Consider the following 21,493-nt stretch of genomic DNA (forward strand, 5'->3'; position numbering starts at 1 on the left):
AGATTCCTTGTCCACATGCATGTGCTGCTGCTCAAGAACGAAATATTAGCATGTACGCATTGTGCTCTCAATATTACACAAGAGAGAGTTGGAAGAGCACATATGAGGGGACAATTATGCCAGTTGGTGATGAGGATGATTGGGAATTGCCTGAAGACATTAAGAACATCCAAGTTGGAGTACCGATTGAGAAGAAACCTGTAGGCCGACCGAAGAAGCAAAAGGTCGGACGAATTAGGAAAAATCGATATCCTTCTAATGGAGACAAGGTTGTGATACAACGATGTTGTAGCAAGTGTGGTGGTAAAGGGCACAACAAAGCGTCTTGCAAGTACCGAGGTTAACTTGTTTTGTTTGTATTCTAGTTGACCTATTATGTTTTATTTCTGCTTGAACTAGTAATATTTGTTATGTGCTGGATTTTGCAGGTTTTTTTCTATTTTTTTCTCCATTATGAAACTCTTAAATATGTAATAATCCAGTGTTGGTTCGATAGTGCACGATGCCGGTACGACAATGCACGATATTGTTTGTTGTAGGATTATTTAAATGTATCTTACAATATGGTACGACGTTGCTCGATGTAGTACGATAGTTAATGTACGACATTAGGGTACGATAATGTACGATATTTGTCCGATAATGGTACGATGGTATGGTTTCAGGACTGTTCGTGAAATTTGTGAGGCAAGTGAGGGTACGATAGAGTACGATAGTGATCGATGATAGTACGATGCAAAGATTAAGCACATTAAAATGTAGTAATTACAAAAAGAGCAATCAAAAAAATTATACAATTCAAAAAAATTAAGACCGTTCAACATAAGTTTTGGTAGAATAAGTCTACACACCACCTTTGCCTAAAAAGTTTCATATTATTGTCAGTTACATTATCAAATGGTAGTTGTAGAAGCTTATGTTCAATATGCTCAATTACGTAACATCCGCAATCGCCACTGCATTAGAAAATAAACAATAATTTAATAAAGTTTTGTAATTAAGAAATAATAATTAATATGTGATATTTAATAAAGTTCACCTGGATTTTGTTTGCGGTACGAATTCACGTGGAATGAGTTTCCAATCGAAGGGTCTGACCTGACTCTCTGATGCTGTCAACTGAGGCGCGAGTATAACGTCATGGTTCTCAAATAAACCGGACTGTCGCAAGACCGACGGGAAAATGGTACACCAGTCAACCATCAAGCTGATCAAATCGTTTTCGGAAATTGATCCAATACTGGAGTCAAAGATGTTGAGCATCCACCCATTCAGGTCTGCCTCTACAGCTACCCAATGCATTTGGTCTTTCAAGAAGAGGGCAAAATAAATGAACTCCTTGTTCTGCCAACTCGGTAAGAACTGGACTGCATCACCCCTAACCAGGTCCAATATACTGTCATCCCAACTAAATCTAGAGTAGTCAGAACCTGGAAAAGCGTCCCACCGACCCTTCAATGATTCGGGAAAAATTGTAGGCATAACAACACATTTCTGAGGGTACACGTTAGGATAAAATTCTAGACGCCTCCTCATGAGATGAAATTCCGACCGTCGGGTGAGGGAGAGAGCAGCGTCGGGTGATGGTGGGTGAGGGAGAGAGAAGCGTCGGGTGTGAGTACTTATGTTGCTCGATGGTTTTGTGGGAGTGAAGAGTTGGGATTTGGGAGGGAACGGGAAATGGGCAGGGGAAAAGCCGAAAGGTACGGTTTTTATCAAGTTTTTTTATCACTATCGTGTACCATCGGGTACAATCGTGTACCATCGTACTATTGGGCAAGCATCGGGCACTTATCGGGTACCATCGTGTACAATCGTACTAATAGGTCTGCATTAACTTAATAACAACTATCGGGCATGCATCGGACTCGTATCGATCCATTATCGTACTTAAAGGGTTTGTAGAATGAAAATAAATATCGGGCAACCATCGGGTAGCCATCGAACCTTAATGACCATCGGGTAACCAAAACATATCGGGCAAGCATCGGGTGGCCATCGGACCTCATCACTAACCTTGAAACCCAACAACTATCGTCCCTGCATCGGGCCTATATCGGACACTATCGGGCATTTAGAAAAAAATTCAAGGAACCCAAAAAAACGCAGATTTTCACAGACCACGATTTTCACCAAAAAAACAGCAAAAAATACCAACAAACTACAGATCCAACATCTAAACAGCAATCTAAATCATAAAAACAACCAACAACAACAAGAATCAAAGAAAATTACTTACCCATGTGTATCTTTTTTGCAAGATTTTAGAGAGGAAAGGTATGGGATTTTGTTATGAGAGGGGTATTTTTGGTATTAAATGAAAGATAAGCATTTGTATCATAGGGTGGTTAACTTTGGTTCAAATTTTAATTATTAAGCTAATGTAAGCATGATTTATCAAATTTCCCATATAAATTTAATATTTATGGAGAAAATGACAAGGTGACTTTTCCCAATGATAGTCACGTACGAGTTTTGTCCAGAGCATATTGATATTTTCCGGGAAACTTCGTTTATCTTATCACTGTCAAAATCAAAATAGTAAAAGGACAGTAAAATATTGGCTGGACTTTTGTGGTACAAGTCATTTTGTTTGATAAGGCAAACAAGTGGAAATCACGATGTTCCTTAATAAAGGGATATTTGCCCCCCAAAGTAACCTAAGTTAGTTGGTACCTAAATATCAAAGTTAATATTTTTCGTTTATATTCTGATATAATGTGGTATAACTGTTAGTTCTCACTGTTTAATTTATCTGTCATAATCAAAATACCACAATTAAATAAATATTTACAATGAGAATATCTAATTTGAGAGATATTTACGACAAAAATATCAAATTTAAGAAATATTTGAAGTGAAAGTAGTCAAATTATAAACAAATTTTATACCACGTAGGCTGACTTAACAGTGACACAGACGACTACACTAAATTACACCAAAACATGGATAGAAGATATTTTTACCACAAAAAAAAAACTTGGGTACTTAAATACTACAAATATAATGATTTATGTATTTTCGCTGTAAATATCTTTTTATTAAATGATTTATAATTTTTTGGATAATTTTCGACTCATTATATGTTTGGATCTTGTATTTTGACAAATTATTTTTTGGATTATGTATTTTTTAAAATAGTTCAAAATTCAAATATATATCTAAACACGATTTTGATGGATAAAAAATTGAATATAACAACACAATTTAGACACAATAGTTGTGTTTTTGTTATGAGTTATTAATTTAGTAAATTATCTATAATTTTAGTTAAAAAAAAAACCTTAATCAAAATCAATTTTAGGGATATATTTAAATTATTTTACAAAACCCCCCAACAACAAAAAAATTATTTTACAAAACAAATTTTCAAAATATAATTTATCAAAATATAAAATCTAAACAAATATTATTATTATAAGAATTGGTTCAGAGAAGGCGGTGCATTTAAATAAGATCTGTATTAAATTAATAAAATTTTGTTTATGGATTCAGAATCATTTAGATTTTAGTGATTGGGTACTTGTGAAATTGAAAAGATTCATTTATTTAGATGAATTTTATTCGTTTTCGTTGTGCTATTTATATATATTTTTGAGTAATATTTTGATTTTAATTTATGATAATTTATTTTTGAAAATAATTTATGATAACTTTTATCAAGGATGTTTCACTACATAAATTTGGGCTAATATTGGTTGATTTTAGTCGCAATGTCTTTCATGTTTAAAAATTGATTTTAATTATAAATATATGAAAATGCGGTTATAATTCTTTAAAAAAAAAAAAAAACTACTTTTCGTTTTTATAACTTTTTTATTAGATATTTGAACGCGTTGTCTTTACTTCAAAATGAATTTACATGATTTTTAATACTTATTATTTAAAAAATACGGTGTCTTAATACACTAAAAAATATAACATTACCAAATACACTAAAAATATATTAGACATTTTTAAAATATATTAAAAATACGGTGTCTTAATACAGTGTTTGTTAGACATTTATCCAAATACACTAAAAATATAATGAAAAAAATAGAACTAAAAACATACCAAAAATTAAGTACAATTAAATTATAATATTACCAAAAAAAATAAATAATAAATAGCACAAATTTTAAAAATTATAGGGTTTATACTTTTTTGGACCATGTGTTTTGTCCTATTACCTGTTTGAACCCAGTATTTTGACAAATTATTTTTTGGACTATATGTTTTGTAAAATGGTTAAAATAGAACCATAAACTCAATTCTGATGAAGAAAAAATTAAATATAATAACACAGTTTTTAAGGAGAATGATTTTATTTTTATTCTGAATTGTTAGTTTGGTAAATTATTTGTGATTTTAGTTGAGAAAACATTGACAAAAATCGGGTTTAGGGTACTCTTTTAACTATTTTACAAAACATATGGTTCAAAACGTAATTTGTCAAAACACAAGGTCCAAACAAGTAATGGGACAAAACACAAGGTCTAAAAATGTATAAACCTAAAATTATATAATAAAAATATACAAATAAAAAGACTAAAAAGTTACTAAAAATCAACAAAATGTGAAGTTGGGGACTAAAAAACAAAATGTAGTATTCTACTCAATTTTGCAAGGAGAAGAGAAAGGAGCAAAGGTTTGGCCAATAGAAGAAAAGCCATTGCTGAAGCTTAAGTATAGTATAGGCATAGTTTGCTAGTGAAGCACTCTCCGAGTGAGTATTTTCAAGGGAAATGCTCAATATAATGTGGCCACAATCTAAAGCTATACTCGGATTAGTGTTATACTCAACATAATAGTAAGAAGAAGACTCATCAAACATAATTAAGATACTCTACCTTAGTCTATAATAATTTTAGATAATTCTTTGGTATGCCCTTACCGTAGGAGTGTTTTCTATTTCTGGTATTTGGTAAAATTATAACCCAATTTTTTTTTCATGACCGTGTAAATTATAGTTACAGCAGACATTCCACCAATTTTTCAGGAAATTCTGAATAATTTACAGTGCCAGAATCAGAGTTCAAATAGTCGATTGCACGTGTGAATGCATTTTTTTATACGCGTGGAAAACAGACAGCTTGAACTCTGATTTGAGTACTGTAAATTATTCAAAATTTCTTGAAAATTGGTGAGATGTCTGTTATTACTATAATTTACACAGATACGAAAAAAATAATTGGGTTATAATTTTTTAAAATACCCGAAATAGAAAATGACCCTACGGTAGGGGCATATTGTAGAATTATCCAATAATTTATTAGGCAAGGTATTCACTTCAAATATCCTAGTTTCCCTTTTTATATTTCAATTTGAATTCATAGCTATAAAAAAATAGGGAATTATCTTACTCATAGGATATTTTGCATGAAAAATGTTGGAACCTTTTAAATGAATTATTAAAAAATTGATACATTAGAGTTGTGTGTGATATGGGAGAAGTCCCACATGGATTTAGACGTTTTGGGGATTTTTCTGTGTATAAGTAAGATAGAACTATTTTGGAAATAGAATATACAAACAGAGAGTTCCTTTTGTTCTTACTGGGTTCTGGGTTCTACGAGAATTTTCTGAGAGTAATATTTTATAAAGGGTATATAAGAACGATCCTCTCGGTGCAGGGAGGATTCGTACAGAGACTGTTTTATCCTGGAGACGGCGTGGTTGATAGACTGCCGTGCACACTTAGGGCAGAGCCGCGAAACGTTTTAAAGAGAGCGACTTTGTCCGCGACTCAGCCAGAAAATATTGTTTGGTAATTTCGTTCCATTTATTTTACTTTTGTGGAATATCAATTTTAAGACGTTCTGTTCTGCTATGGCTGCGACCGATGATTTTTCTGGTTCTACCTCTGTTGATATTAACAAGCCATTTCGCTTTGAGGGTTTGCACTTTAAGCGTTGGAAACAGAAGATGCTTTTTTATCTGACCATGAAGAAGGTGGCGTTTGTGCTCACTGCTCTGAAGCCGGTTGTCCCTGAAGCCTCGACCGACAAGGACAATCAGACTGAACGTGAGAAGCAACAGAAGGACTTGGACTCCTGGGTGGAAAACGATTTCCTATGTAAGAATTTTATTCTTAACGGTTTATCTGATGATCTTTATGACTATTATAACTCAGACAAGTCAGCAAAGGAGATTTGGGAGGCGCTGCAAAAGAAATATGATACAGAGGAGGCGGGGACTAAAAAATACGCTGTTAGTCGCTACCTGAAGTATCAGATGGTTGACGATAAATCTGTGGAGGCCCAATCTCACGAAATTCAGAAAATTGCTCATGAAATTATCTCAGAAGGTATGGCCCTTGATGAACAGTTTCAAGTTGCTGTTTTAAAATTGATCAGTAAAAAGAATCTTGTGAACACAGGGTTTTTATGCCATCTAACATTTCACTAAATGAAATTGACTTTGTAAACAAAATCAGTTTTATAAATCTCTGTTACTGACATGTATAATTTAGTTACAAATTATTTTGTACATGTTGTTTACAAAAATGTCTTTCTGAAATTGATTATTTTTGTTAATATTGTTTACAAAAAGAAAAAGAATCTTCAATCTTTACCTCTTAGGCACTGTGTATTATTTTTGTAAAAGAAAAAAAAAAGTATTTTATTACGTATTTTTGTAATACGAATATATATCGATTTACTTTTAAAATTAATGTATTTTTGTAAATTTCTCATTTTTATTATTGAGTCATAAATGCTATTTTAATGGGCCTGGGCTAGGCCCTCTTACTTTCATTTCTTCACGCTCGTCTTCGTCTCAACGGCTACAAACCAACTTAACAGAATTGAAAAAAAGGCGGGAACAGAAGCAATCTTCGATAGCTCCATTCCAGTGCTTATAAACTCGTGTAGAATTTTCATCCAATTCTCCGAAAAACCCACTTCTCATTCGATTCCCTTCCTCACATGTTGCTCTGCTCCATCACCAAACTCTGCATTGCCACGCCTCTCTCCAAGTCCCACCTCCAATCTCAGCCTCTCGCCCTTATGGAAAGCTCGCCGATCTCCTCAAGAACGTCGTTTTTTTCTTTCTCGTCGAGGTTTGTTGTGTCAAATTGGGGTCTTTCCGTGGATGAAGATAAAGGTGAGTATTTGGTTTTGGCCAATTCAATTTTGATTGAGGCTAGCTCTTCGTGTGGTTTTGGAATATGATGAGCGGTTCAGAGAAAGTGTAAAAGATTACTTCTTTTATAGAAGTGTTTTATGGTTCTGCTCTGATGTTTTCTGGGACTAAGTATCCAACTTCCAATTTGTAATCACTGCTATTTTTTGTGTTACATAACATTGAAACAGCGCAAAGAAGGGAATGATGAGCACTTAAAAAGCTACAGCAGATAAAATGTGGACAAAGTTTGAAAAGTATTGGTCTGAGGTTTCTACAACTCTGGCTATAGCATTTATTTTCGACCCTCGATACAAATTGGCTTTTGTTGAGTTTTGCTACAAGAAGATTTATGGAGAAGATTCCGCTGAGATTTTCCATGTTAAGAACAAATTATACTCTTTGTTTGAAGAATACAAGTCAAAGTCTCCCCTTGTTCAACCTTCAACTTCTGATCCTTCAATGGACAAATTTAAGGCAAATTATTCTCTTTTTGGTTTTGATGTTCAATGTTCTGTGATGAAGGAATTTGAAGATATGTTAGCTGCTGAGTTGGGAAGCAATGTCCAAAAATCTCAGTTGGAAATTACATTAGTTTCTCTATATGTTGTTTTTGTCACCTAAGTTTAGTGTTTACATATACTTATATAACTAATGTAATTATTATACTTAGACATTTTGTTGTATATAAAGAGGGTGAAGCTGATTTGGACGAAGTTACAGTGGACATATTGAAGATGGGATTGAATGAAGAAGCATCACCAACCTGCTCAGACTCTGTTGGGCCATAAACTTTCTTTGATACTTGCTGGTTTTGACTTCTATATGAATTTGTCCGTGTGTTCCTACGTTTTCTCAGTTTATTTCTTCCAAGTGAAGATGAAACAGCACAATGTCTTTAAAGAAATTATTCCATGAGACTCTAAAGAGAGAAAAAAAAGGAATTTTACTGATACATAACCAGAGATAAAACATGCAAAAAGAAAGGAAGGAAGGAAACCTGTCAGACAACCGTGCGACCACCCCAGCTAGAGATCTACCTGAGAACGATCCTCTACAGCCGTGATCATCCGAAGAAGATCTAGCCGTTAATCACGCTCTGATCGCACTGTCATGATTCATCCACCAGGTTTGGTTTCCTGTCTCCTTAGAACTCAAGGACACAGAGGTACGAGCCTATAGAACAGATCCTGTTCAAGTAAGGTCGTGAACTGAAGACTTAAAGCTGAACTATAACTAAACTGGTTATTATATGTAGCTTATCGATGTGGGATACAAATGCAACTACAATAGAAAATGGTATTTGTTTGTCTTTCTTCCACGATAATATAATATTGGTTTTCAATATGAGTGAGTGCTCTACTATACTACTCTTTCTTTCTTGGTAGAAGGATTTTGTTAACCTTTTAGTTAGCAGCCTCGAAATATTATCTTAAACTGAAATAGGAAATTATTGTCATATTAGAATGTGTTATTTTTTGTGTTTTTGTCATATTTACAACTTAATCATACTTGATTTTCGAATCTAGTTTTGAGATCTATTTTCTTTTTTAGTAACTGGTTACTAACATTATAAGTGAAATTAGTAATTAGTTACTGATTTTACTTAGTTTTGTTGAATTTTGCTGATTTTTAACTTTATTGTACAATGTTTAGGTTTTAGTTACTAATTATTTTGTTTCTTAAGAGGTTATTGTCATAGTTTTTGGCTTTTTTCAGGTTTAGTAACCAACTAGTGTCATATTACTGAAATTATTAGTATCTGGTTCTTGTTATATTACTGGTTTATTGTTTAGTTGCTGTGATGTTTTTAGCTTTTGTTGGTTTCTCAAGTTTAGTAACTGGTTTTTAATATCTTTAGTTTCTGAGTAGTGGTAATATTAGTATACTAGTTGAAATGTGCTTACTGAATTAGTAATCAGTTGCTGTCTTATTACTAAGAATGCTAATAACCAGTTATTGGTTTTTAATATTTTTCAGTTACTGTCTTATTATGAAAAATATTAATAATTGGTTACTTTAATGTTTCAGTTAATTAGTAACCGACACGTCTTCTAAAAAATATATGTATTGTGCAGTAATTAGTTACCATTGTGAAATTGAAAAAGATCGATAATTAGTTACCATACCTTGACTTCAAAAATTGGAAAATATAATTTTAAAAAATGTGTCGACCCACCAATAATTATCATCTTGATACTTTTTTTCAATGAAAAAACATAAAATTAGGCTTCACAAAGGTTAAATAGTTTTACACAAGATACCATCTTATACATATCAGATGGAATAAAACCAAAATAATTAATGAAAAAAGTAAACTCATTTGGCTAAGCTATGAGCACAACAATTCAATTGTCTATTAATATAGCTAAAAGAGATGAGAGCTACAAAGGATGATGATGATGAATGAAGTAACTTGAGCTTGGAGAAGATGACGAGTAATAAAGTATAGGAGGAATCTTTGTCACTATGGCGCGAGCTTAGAAATGAGAACAATGATTTGGTTGGGAGGTGAAGAAGAAGATGATGAAGTAACTCGAGCTTGGAGATAATGATGACAATAATTTGGCTCGGACGTAACAAAGATGACATCGACAAGGTGGCTCAACTTAGGAAAGGACGACATTGCCTCAAAGGCAGCAACAAGGTGGCTCGAGCTTGGAAAGGACAAGTAACTTGGATAGGGGGTGCAAAGACAAATGTTGTGACTTCTTTTTTTTTTTTTGTAATTTTTTTTGGCTCACTATCAAGGTTGAAGTTACCAAACCACGCCTTGGGTCAAGACTAGAATATAACACACGATTCATTTAGACCATCTCCAATGTAAGATGTAAATTTTGTGTCAAATTTAGCACAAAAAACGAATCAGTGTTATTTGACTCAATATTTGTAATTGTGCTCCAATGCACAATATACAAATTAATAAAAGAAGTCAACAATTCATTTAATATTTTTTAATAATATACAAAAATTAATATTTTTTTCATTTTTTATTATAGACAAAGTGAATAAAAAAAGTAATATGATGTGTCATTAATTGTAAACTAATAAATTAGTGCTAATATAGTTAATAAAAAAGCGGCATTTATTGCTGGGCCAAATTTTGCCCTTATTATATCTTGTGCCAAATTTGATACAACTTTTAACATGTGACACATTTTTTAGAACATCATTAGAGCATCTCCAATGGAGTATCAAATTAGTGATGCATTGCTAAAATATAGCTCATTTTACAAAAAAAATACTCTAATGGTGTGCCAAAAGTTGTGCCAAATTTGACACATGCTAAAAGTTGGGTGAAATTTGGTACACAATATAGCTTGGTGCATATTTTGCATCACCATAAATGCTACACTTTTTTATTTACTTTTATGTCATTTTTATTATTTTAGTATTATTTTTATCTATTTACATTAAATGCTATATTTTTTACCTTATTATTTTATTATTATCTTATACAATCAACAATAAAATATAAAGAAAAATGATTACTTTTTGTATATTTTTAATAAATATCAAATTAGCATTAATGAAATATTAAATTTTACAACAAGTTTTACAACTGTGCATTGGAACATAATATTAAAAATTGTGCTAAATATATAATATATTGAATTTTTGTGACAAATATAGTATACTATTTATATTTACGATTAGAGAAGGACTTAGAGTGATACTTTTGTTAAAATGTGTTAAATATAAACAACCAACACGTTTGTGGCACTCTATTCAAGATGTTCTTATAATAATGTATATATTTTTGAAAGAAAGATTGTGAGTTTTATTAAAAGGATTCAACCGTGACAATATGTGAAATAGGCTGAGGAATAGAACCATCCCAAGACACGTGACAATTAAAGGAAGAATTAGATCTCACCTCTAGGCAGGGTCGGCCCTGAAAAAAAAAGTGGGCCTTTGACGGTTTTAATAAATTTGAAAAAATAAAATCTTTTGTATATGTAATTTTTTTTATGTAATTTTAAATAAAATTAAACTAATAATTTATATTTAATAATATAAATACATTCCAAACCAATAATTCATTACATAAACTTATAAATTTCAATATATTACTTAAATATTATACGTCTTATTTAATTTGGGAAGGGAAAAAGCTGCTGGGCGGGCCTTATTTAATTTTTTTTTTCTTTGAACACACTTAAACTTAAGAGTTTACATGATATTTTTGGGCCCTGGGTAGGGGTGGGCCCTAGGCACGGGCCTAGCCCGCCTATGCCCAAGGCCAGCCCTGCCTCTAGAGAGGGATAAAGCAACAAAGAGCCACCGTGAGTCTGAGAAAGTAAAATACTCATATCAAAGCCACAAGATCTTCATCATTATCTGCATGCACCGAGTTCATGCTATCACTCTCAATAATATAGCTATGGAAGAGGTCTAGTCTAGTTTGAAGCACTTCTAGCAGGACCGTACTCATGGCTAGAAGTTCGGCCATTAGAGGTGAACAATGAACTTCAACAGTCAAAGAAACAAGCCCAAATAACCTCACCATGGTCATGGTGGTTTCTAAGAACAGCCCCAATCCCAAGCCAGTTCGTGTCTTTAAACAAGGCCACATCAATATTAAGTTTCAATGGTCCAACGGGAAGAAGAGACCAAGACGTGGTATATGACTTGTCATATATTCAGTTAATAATGATCTAAAAAGGCCTTGTCAAATGTTATATCTCAGAATAACATAATAGGGTTTCTAATTTCTACTAACATATATAATATAATCAAGTTTGTATATACAATCTCTTCTCTTCATTCCAAGTCCAACAACAAGTACCAAGGTATATATATTAAGTGCGTCAACGTTTTCAGTGGCCTAGGAGACCTCAAAACTTGCTAATGTATTATTAGCATGACTAAAGAAGGAAACGGTTTATGATAATTAGTGTACCTACCAAAACAACAGGACGTTTATCCCACATCGATAGAATTTGTCATAAATAAATCTTTTTATAGTTCAGATTTGAGTCTTTAGTTCACGACCTTACTTGAACAGGATCTGTTCTATAGGCTCGTACCTCTGTGTCCTTGAGTTCTAAGGAGACAGGAAACTAAACCTGGTGGATGAATCGTGACCGTGCGATCAGAGCGTGATTAACGGCTAGTTATGGTCACGGCTGTAGAGGATCGTTTTCTGTCAGCTTCTGCTGGCTGGGATGGTCACACGGTTGTCTGACAGGCATATCTTCTATTTTGATATTGTAACTTACCCTAACTTACTAACAATATATGTTTGTTACATTATTTCTCAATAGTTCATTTTGTTTGGATTTTAAATTAAAATGTTAAAAAGTAAATACTGAGAAAACGAAAGCAGAGAAAAATAACAACTTTGCTTCTATTGAAGTTGTATTTCGTGTCTTTACAAAATGAGTGAGCTTTTGTTTTTTTTTTGGTAAGTGAGTCAATTGTATGGCAAAAAAGCAAAAAATACAGCAGTTGGATCAGACTAGACAGCAACTCAACAAACTAATTACATCTCAAATATGGTGTGAAACCAAGCTAATCATCAACACTCACTCCTAACAAACCTGTGTAAAGGATTCTATTATAGATATCCAATTTGATCATATATTGAACTACCAAACTACACCATCCCAATAAGCTATATTTCTAACTCTCCATATATTATAGACAAGGCCGGAAAGATCAGCTCAACACACTAACTTCTTGAATCTACTCAGCTTGCTTTTTTGATCCCTTTAAAAATGCCTTCAACTGTACAAAATTGGGTCCGAACATTCATCCACGCCAAAATGCTTTGAACACAATGAGTACTAAAAAAACAAGCAAAGAAGAGATGATTCTGAGTTTCCTCCTCCAAACCACAAATGCTACAGCAAGGATCTATGCTCAAACCAAATCTTCTCATTCGATCCTTGGTTTTCAATCTCCTTAAAAGACAAATCCAAGTAAAGATTTTGTGTTCAGGAACACTTAATCTATTCCAAATATCAGCATAGGGAAACTTGGTTTGGTTGACAATGAACAAAACTTTATAGATTTCAGAGATGGAGTAGGAGTTTTGCTCAAACCTTTGCCTTGATAAACTGCTTTTGATTTTCCCTTTAATCAGCACAACCTGCTGCCAGTGAGCTGTTGTTTATATAGACAGCTTAAACAAGTTGTTACAACAACTAATTTGGTTCAAGCTAAGTAAACAACTGAAATTATTTAAAGTATTTCCCAGCAGTAAAATATAACTAATCAAGAAACTTAAGTTGGCTAATGCAGTTATAAGAGCAACTAACCAAGGGAATCTCTAATATGAACTTGTGGTTGCTTCTAGTGTGATGAGACGCTATTTGGATTTGTGGTTTGTTGACACTTACTGATTTTGAATAGGTCTTAAAAATCATAACTTGGGGTGATGAGACTGTTTTGGGATTTATGTTGGGTCTATACTTTGCTGATTTTGACTTTATATGAATTACTCTATGCTCCTACGTTTTCTCAGTTTATTTCTTCCAAGTGAAGATGAAACAACACAAAAGTCTTCACTGGAAGTATTCCCCCACTCTTTTTCCTTCCATTTATTATATATTGTGTTATGTTAAGGAAAAAAAAAAGAGATAAAACATGCAAAAAAGAGGGAAGGAAACCTGTCAGACAACCGTGCGACCACCCCAGACTAGAGAACTAGCCGAGAACGATCATCTACAGCCGTGACCATCCGAAGAAGATCTAGCCGTTAATCACGCTCTGATCACACGGTCACGATTCATCCACCAGGTTTGGTTTCCTGTCTCCTTAGAACTCAAGGACACAGAGGTACGAGCCTATAGAACAGATCCTGTTCAAGTAAGGTCGTGAACTGAAGACTCAAAGCTGAACTATAACTAAACTGGTTATCCTAAGTCCCTTATCGATGTGGGATACAAATGCAATTGCATACATTAAATACTTTACTAATACCTTAAAAGATATTACAATAGAAAATCATATTTTGTTGTCTTCTTTCAACGATAAATATAGTATTGGTTTAGCATGATTGATTGCTCTGTTATAATCTTTCTTTCTTGGTAGAAAGATTTTGGTAACATAAACTATCTTAAAGCTGAAATAGGAATTAATTACTATATTACAATATGTTATTTTTGTGCTTTTTATTATTCTCATATTTATAACTTAATCATATAACTTAACTAGTTACTGACAGTCCAAGTGCAGTTTGTTCTGATTTAGAATTAGGTGCTGATTTTACTTACTTTTGTTGGATTTTACTAATATTTTACTTTATTACACAATGTTTGGGGTTGTTTAGTATCTGGTAACTGATTATTCTATTTCTTTAGTGGTTATTGTCCTAGTTTTTTTACCATTTTCAGGTTTAGTAACCAGCTAGTGTCATCTTTGTGAAAAATATTAGTATTTGGTTATTATTATACTATTGGTTTAGTTGTTGTGATAATTTTAGTTTTCCTAATTTAGTAACTAATTATTAATATTTTCAGTTTTTGAGTGGTAATAGGATACTAGTTGAAATGTGGCTACTGGATTAGTAATAAGTTAGGTTTCACTGCTGTAAAATATTATAAATCAGTTACTGTCTTATTATAGAAAACAATAGTAATCCGTTATGATTATGTTACTAGTTAATTAGTAACCAACACATTTTTAAAAAATATATTTATAGTGAGCACTAATAATCAGTTACCATTCTAAAATTGAAAAAATTAGTAATTAGTTCCAACATTGTGATTTAAAATTTTAGGGAAATATAATTTCAAAAAATTTATCAACCTACCAATAATTACCTTTTCCATGTATTTTTCTCTCTTTTATTATTATTATGAAAAAGCATAAAATTAGCCTTCAAAGAGGTCAAATAGTTTTACATAATTAGATAGAATAGAACTAAAATCATTAGTAAATAAAATCCATTTAGCTAAGCTATGAGCATAGACGACCTTAAAAGTAATTGCATCCTAGGAAAAACACAGAATTTGGGGCTTTTTTTTTTGTAAGAAATTTGATAAAACTATATGTATTTTAAGTGATATTTTTAAAAAGAGTAATGATATGTGCACCTAATATGCACTCAAACATTACACACAGTAACGTGTCACTGCTTTTTAAAACAGTGAATCCCAGTTTTAATAAATGTGATTGGCTAGGTTAAACTGTCACATCACTGTATGTAATGTTTGTGTGTATATTTTGAGTGCACATATCATTACTCTTTTAAAAATTGGGCCTTGAGCTAAATGACTCTAGGCATAGGCTAACCGTCTAAGCCCATGGCCGGCCCTCGCTACGAGTACAATAATTCCATTGTCTATTGATATAGCTGAAGAGATAGAGAGGGCTACAAAAGGTAATAATAGAGTAATTCAAGTTTGGAAATTATGACGAGTAATAAGCCTAGGAGGAATTTTTGATACTATAGCTCGAGCTCAGAAATGAAGATAGTGATTTGGCTAGGAGGTGAAGAAGATGATGATGAAATAATTTGAGCTTGGAGATGATTACAATAGTAACTTGGCTCCATAGGGTGACTCAACTTTCAAAAGGACAATAACGTTTGATAATACATTATAAATTCATTATTATAAAACTAAAATTTATGTCTCATATATACATAAATGACTTATGTACTTAATACTTATTAAATTTTATATAAAAAAAATATTATACAAGATTTTGAAGACATAAATTCAAAGACCAAATTACTAATATATTTAGATTTTCTTCATTATTTCTTGAAGATTATATTTTATTTTGAATGATTGGAGCTCTCTAAAATCATTAGTTTAGGCTGCTAGAAAAACAGAATTATACACAAAACCAAACGGTATTGCCGTGATATCTTGTACAATTTTGTTGTTCTTAATTATAACAGTTTTTGGCTGAGCTATTTTTAAATGGTAATGGCTATCAGTAGCAATACGACAATTTTACAGAAACGAATATAATCGAGTTTATACACAGTAAGAAAAAAAAATCACTAAATAATCCAAGTCCAACAAGTACCAAACGTATATATATATATATATATATATTAACATATTAAGCGCGTCAACGTTTTTAGTGGTCTGGGAGACCTCAAAAACAAGACTTTATCCCACATCGATAGAGTTTGTCGTGAACAAGTCTTTTTTATAGTTCAGCTTTGAGTCTTTAGTTCACGACCTTACTTAAACAGGATCTGTTCTATAGGCTCGTACCTCTGTGTCCCTGAGTTCTAAGGAGACAGGAAACCAGGGATCTTCTACGGATGGTCACGGCTGTAGATGATCGTTCTCAGCTAGTTCTCTAGTCTGGGGTGGTCGCACGGTTGTCTGACAGGTTTCTTTTTATTTTTTTTTAATTGCAATTTTATGTGTACATTTTTGAAACCATATCCTATCAATAAATATACCATAATAATCATTAGCAAAGAGGACCTAAAAGGTCAGTATTTGTTGGATTTTTGTTTTTTTGAAGCAGCAGTAAGTGTCTCCAAATTCTCCACAACTAATCTGTAGATTGTATTTGTAGAGATATTGTAACTTAGCCACTTGGCCAAAGCTACTAACAATATATGTGTGACAATATTTCTCAATAGTTTATTTTTCTTGGATTTTGTTCAGGGTTCTAACTGAACATTTAATAATAATGCAAACAATATAATAAACTATTGATTATATATGCTCGTGATGAATAAATAAAAATAAAAAAAATAAAACGACACACATTTACGTGGTTCAGCAATATATGTGTGATTATTGCCTACATCCACGGTAGCAAGAATTGTGTTCTTATTATTAATAGAAGATTACAATAAGGGAGCATAGCCCATCATCTTTATCGCTTAAAGAGCTTAGAGAGATTTGTGGTATAAATTGCTTTTCGTATCTTAGGATGTTTATTTTACTGGATATAGCTAGCCTGTAATAAATTTGTAGCAAGCTAGGTTATGCAAGGTTGGAGGATGCGTATATATATATTTTGCTAGCTAGGCTATGCAAGGTTGGAAATATGAGCAAGTTGGATTATGCAAGGTTGGAAACATATATGAATTTGTAGCAAGCTAGGTTATGCAAGGTTGGAAATATATCTATATGTGTAAGGGTGAGAAGGCGTGGTGTAGGTTATGATGATCAACCTAGTCTGCTTGAGAAAAGCTGACTTAGGCTAAGAAGAGCTAGTTTATGGAGAGGCACGCTAATGATGAGTATGGATGTTATCTTCCTTCTGTCTGTCCCATTGCTTCTGTTGGCCGTCCTTTTATAGGCCAGGGCTGCTTGCTAGAGAAGCTAAAATGTAACTTGCAGGAAAAGGCTAGAATGCAACACGTAGCTTGCAAGAGAAGGTTAAAATGCTACACGTGTTATCTGCCAAAGCTTGTTTATTTCTGCAAGCTTCCTTCATGGCATTCTTGTAATAAAGACTATGTATCATGGGCATTCTCATTATGCACAATTCCCTTTTTAACCCTGTCTATTATTTTACGCTTCAACATTAGCCCCCTTGCATGTGTGAAAATACTCGTAGCATTTTTATACATGCAAAGACTCTTCTTGATAGCTCACGTTTGCTGAGTGTCTCACCATGTTATACCTTGCTAAATGTCCATGCAAAATTTTTATCTATAAATAGGACATTGTATTAGTCTTGAATCACATCTTTCAAGCATTTCCCAATTCTTGTTGTGGTCATGTCTTCGGGAAGTAGTCCTTCTCAACCTTCAAACCTTGAATTCACTCATGACTTGAAGGATCTTCCTCCTAATGCTTTATCTTACAACAATGACTTGTGTAGGCGTGTTCATTCCTTAGAACGTTCTCTAGCGTGTTCATTCCTTAGAACGTTCTCTAGCAAACACTAATGATGTTACTCGTGTTAGGGAGTCTGAATGTCGTAACCATTGTCAACAGCTTGATGATTTCAATGATCGCTTAGAAGAAATGTCCTTTCGAATGGTTTCTCTGAAAACTGAGCTTCTCCAAGCTTATGCTACACTTTCTAGGAAAGATTCTGAACTGAGATGCATCCACACAGAACGTGATAGGGAGATAGAGCTTCTTCGCTCTTAATTCGATAAGGATGTAGAATTTTTGAAGAATGAGGTTCAAGTATGGTTCCGGCATTACCTTGATGTGAAGCATCCTGTCTCACTCGTTACTCCTAGCCCTTCTCAGTATTCTCCTATTAACAACATGTTTGAAGTCCCCATGTCAGGGTTAGATTTTCCTTCGTCTTCTCAGGGTGTTGGTCCTCCTCGCCCTTAGAAGTTTTTGTTCTGCTTGGAGGCACACATGGCTACGTAGTTTATAACCTTGCATGGATACTATGCTTATGATAAGCTTCTGACAAGCTTTTAGCAGACTCCTTTGTAATGAGCATATGCTCTTTTAATATTTATGAATAAAATAATAATGTGTGCCTCTGAGACTTTGTTCATTTATTTATATATATATTTTACAAAAGACAAACTAGTACCCCAAGCACTCCACCTATTTTCTTAGGTTATTCGCCTCGATTATAGATTTGTAATCATAACTTAGCAGCCATGCACACTTTTTCCATGCTTTAAATACCTACATATAGTAGTACTCTCATAACAGTATCCTTGTATCTTTTTTTTTTGTTCCTACAACAGTGCTCTCCAAATTCTTTCCCTCTTTTGTCTCTCTTTTTTGTTATGTCTTCTTCTTATTCTTCTCCAGGGAAAAATCAACCGACTAATGGGGCTACTATTCCCATTCCTCCAAAAAAAAGACGTTCATGCCATGACCCTAATATGAAATCTCAATATGAGATGCAGGCTGAACTTTTGACTACCAAGAAAGAGCTGGCTATTTTTAAAGGCCACGTGGAGTATTTATGTTCCTTGGTTACCATCTATCAGAATGATGATGCTAACTGGCACAACAAGTTTGTAGATGCAGAGAAGTGGAGAAGCACTCGTATTTCTGAAGACCTTCAGGATATTCTCTCCAAGCATGTTAGAGAGACTTGAAGAACCTAGCTTTTCTTAGCTTTGTTTGTTTTTTCTATTTCCCTTTGTTTTTTTTTTAGATCGATCCAACCCACTCTTACTTAGTACCATATTTTGAAATAGACTTGGTCTATTTGGCTTTGAAGAAGGGGATTTGTGTTTTGGCAAAATGAATGGTGTTTAGTTACTTATAACAAGGACTGTAGTTCCTCTTTTTTTTTTTTCCAAATAATATAACTATGTTGTTGTGTTTCTCATTCGCTCATTTTTTTTTTCAATTAACAATAATTTGAAATACCATATTAATTGATATTGTCAGTAGCATAAGCATACAACCAAGACATTTGGTTGACTGTATTGTGTGTGTGTGTGTTTTTTTTTTATGCATATATAAGCAGCCTGCTTCTTATTTAGGAATGTATTTGGTAGGTTGCATTTTATTTATAGGTTTTTTTTTAGAAATATATATATATATAATATGTAAACAAGGTGCCTCCTTTTTTTTTATATATATATTCATAGGTTGGGTGAGTATATGCATGTATATGAGCATGCTATATGTATATATAGCTTGCAACTCTTTTTTTTCTTCAAATATATTCTAACGTAAATATATATATATATATTTATTAGTATACAGATATATATATATATATAGGTATGTGGACCATATATATGAATTATTTTCAAAATATGAGTAGTTAAATACTTTTTTTTTTAATTTTAAATATGTGATACTAACAAAGAAATATCTTCAAAATATGACTTTTATCATATATATTTTGAAATCGAAAAAAAAAAATACATAACTTAAATAAAAACTATTCAAACTATATATATATATAAATGTAATATATATGTATATATAAATATATATATATATATGTATAACAGATGAGATAAAAAAAACAAAAAAACAAAATTACGTCCAACAAAAAACGTAACTGACTCGTCTCTCTCTATATATATATATTAAAGTGCATAACTAACTAAAGCATATACGCATATATATATATATATTAAATCATATATGCATAACTAACTAACTGACTCATATATGCACACACATAACAAATGTAAACGTAACAAATAAACAAAAAAATCTATATATACTGTAAACGTATGGTGACTTTTTAAAAAAAAAAAACATATTCATAATATATATATATATACTTATATGATTTCATATGGTTGTGCACATGTAAAAAAATCTAAAATGCATTTTTTTTTAATATCTACATAAGTTGTATATTTATATACAAGCTAAAAAATATCACATTTTCTTGCTCCTAAAGAAATTCTAGCCTCCCTATTATAAATCTACTTTCTTAGCCTTTTTTTCGACATAACTATCATGCTTCTTGTTCTTACTTTTCTCTCATATGGCCATACTCTATTTTAAAAAAAATAAAAACTCAGGTATCATTTACTCTCACGTGCATATATACATTATATATGCTTGTTGTATGTGTGTATATACATGTATGTGGAAATTTTGTAATATTTTTTTTATGGCCTATACACTTATATTATATTAAGTGCACACATTTATTTTATGCAACATATGTGATAGGTATATATGCTTTCAATGATAATGTTTATATATATATATTTATATATATAGTCAGATGTGTAATGACACGATATGTATATTTAACGAAACACAATTAATACCTAAATGATGAGATTTTTCATAGTTGGCATGATGAGTATGGGCAAATCTAACTTATATATAGGTGCCCATATGTAAGTATTGTATGTCATGTATCTCGTATGTATATGTGTTATGCAAGATTTAAATATTGTTTATATTATTATTACCTGGGTATATATCCAAGCTTGAGAATGTCCTATATGTTCTCCATTATATATATATATATATTTTGGGACAATTTGTAGATTGTTTCAATTTGTGTAATTTATGCATGTCGCTCCTTTGATATTTTCATCCTGTTGCTAAGACTTCCCCTATTTGCCTTCTCTTGTGTGTGTGTTTGTCAGCTTCATGGGTTGCAAAAGGAAAATTTCCTCTTATCATAATAGCGAGGAAAATATGTTACTTTCAACATCCTCATGCGAATCTCTTCGGAATAAAGTGTTTCCTCATATCTGCGAAGGAGATGGAGTTTACCTTTATCCAGATTCAACAAATGATCGCATAATGCCTAATAATGATACTCCATTACATCGTCGTTTCTTGAGGGATGAATTAGACGTTGAATATCGAGCTCGTACAGGTTTATTTGTTAAGTGGAAGGAGTGGAATCTTCTATTTCCACACGCTTTTATGCTGTTTTGAAATCAGTTAAGATTTTATCTTCCATGTGGTTATCTTCTGGCCTCGAAGTGTATCGCGATATTCCCAGCTTAAATCAATTGGTATCGCGCTGGTGCCCCACGACCCATACTATTTTAACGAACTGGGGGGAGTTTTCTATAACGTTGGAAGATGTT

The 21,493-nt window shown here is 32.5% G+C and overlaps 3 non-coding genes and 1 pseudogene across 3 annotated transcripts; 2 read left to right on the forward strand and 2 right to left on the reverse strand.

Moving 5' to 3' along the window:
- Nucleotides 1-8,101: 8,101 nt before the first annotated feature.
- LOC133833334 (small nucleolar RNA U3) lies at nucleotides 8,102-8,312 on the reverse strand. The gene has a single exon (XR_009892718.1). It is a non-coding gene; the product is annotated as a small nucleolar RNA U3 (small nucleolar RNA).
- A 3,782-nt stretch (nucleotides 8,313-12,094) lies between these two features.
- LOC133833335 (small nucleolar RNA U3) lies at nucleotides 12,095-12,298 on the forward strand. Its single transcript, XR_009892719.1, has one exon. It is a non-coding gene; the product is annotated as a small nucleolar RNA U3 (small nucleolar RNA).
- A 1,417-nt stretch (nucleotides 12,299-13,715) lies between these two features.
- LOC133833333 (small nucleolar RNA U3) lies at nucleotides 13,716-13,927 on the reverse strand. The gene has a single exon (XR_009892717.1). It is a non-coding gene; the product is annotated as a small nucleolar RNA U3 (small nucleolar RNA).
- Nucleotides 13,928-16,243: 2,316 nt separating this feature from the next.
- On the forward strand, nucleotides 16,244-16,407 carry LOC133833336 (small nucleolar RNA U3; annotated as a pseudogene).
- The last annotated feature ends 5,086 nt before the right edge of the window (nucleotides 16,408-21,493 follow it).

Source organism: Humulus lupulus, chromosome 4 (assembly GCF_963169125.1).
Source record: "Humulus lupulus chromosome 4, drHumLupu1.1, whole genome shotgun sequence".
Taxonomy (NCBI): Eukaryota; Viridiplantae; Streptophyta; class Magnoliopsida; order Rosales; family Cannabaceae; genus Humulus; species Humulus lupulus.